Genomic DNA, 1,125 nt, shown 5'->3' on the forward strand with positions numbered 1-1,125 from the left:
GTCATTCATCATTTGATGAAGTTATAAAAGGATACATTATCAGTCAGCGAAGCCTTGTGAAATCAGCAACGTTTCGTATATTCAATGCTTGGGAGCTGCCGTCCTTCCATAGATAAACGCAAGAGTTTAGATGTTTTTCCCTTTGCATTTCTTCGCTTCGGTGAAGATATGCTGCATCTTCGGCATCAAATGGTCGAATATCCTGACATATGAAAGAGAGACTCCCTCGCCAAATCCCAAGGAGCTGTGGTTTGCGTTACATGCGTCGGTTTTGTCGAGCCATAACAGCTTCCTTCGACAATCTTCTGACAAACTTGCAAATTATCGGTTTCGGCACTCCTAAATGTCTGCAAATCTTAAAGGAAGCAGTTGGAGAAAAATAAATCAAAATTTTTGCATCGCATAGTATCGTGTAAATATTTTTAAGCTCAAGTTTGTTTGCATTTGGTATGTTCGGTTGAAGACTTTTGCCGCGTCTTCCTGTTTACCGCAGATCGTTCGCAACGTGCATGAAGGCTTGACTTGTTGTGAATGTGTTTCCAAGAAATTTTAGCATCTGGATTGAGGCTCTTTATCAATAGTGTCCTGGTAATTAGGCAGTTACAGTATTGTGAAAAAGTAATGAGAGCGAAATGCGTGAATTTCGTTCTTTGTCCCTGCGAACTTTCGACGATTTCGCTCGAAAATTCGAGCGTCGTTTCGCGATGTTTCCAGCGTAATTTCACTAAAACAAAGAGAGAAAATTCGCCGCATTTTCGAGCCCAGTACGAAAATTCGCTAAAACAAAGAGAGAAAATTCGCCGCATTTTCGAGACCAGCGCGAAAATCAAAAGCGTAATTTCGCTTGTTGTACGCGAAATTTCGTAGTGTGGTTTGTAAACATCGATCACATATCGATCGGCTATTCAGTTTTGTAAACAACAGCAGTCACTTTGACAGCACTTTGATGATCAGTACATTTATTTTGGAAATAGTTCAGTAGTTGTGTCCATTTCAATTCTCTACAAAATTCGCCCTTTGTAATGTGTTTTAATATACTTTTTATTCACCTTTCTCGCCAGAGAAGACTCGACAAAACATGCAATTTCAATCCTTTGGTTGTGAGGACAAACTGTTGTCGACAAT

The sequence above is a fragment of the Montipora foliosa genome, chromosome 8, assembly GCF_036669935.1.
Source record: "Montipora foliosa isolate CH-2021 chromosome 8, ASM3666993v2, whole genome shotgun sequence".
In the NCBI taxonomy this organism is placed as follows: domain Eukaryota; kingdom Metazoa; phylum Cnidaria; class Anthozoa; order Scleractinia; family Acroporidae; genus Montipora; species Montipora foliosa.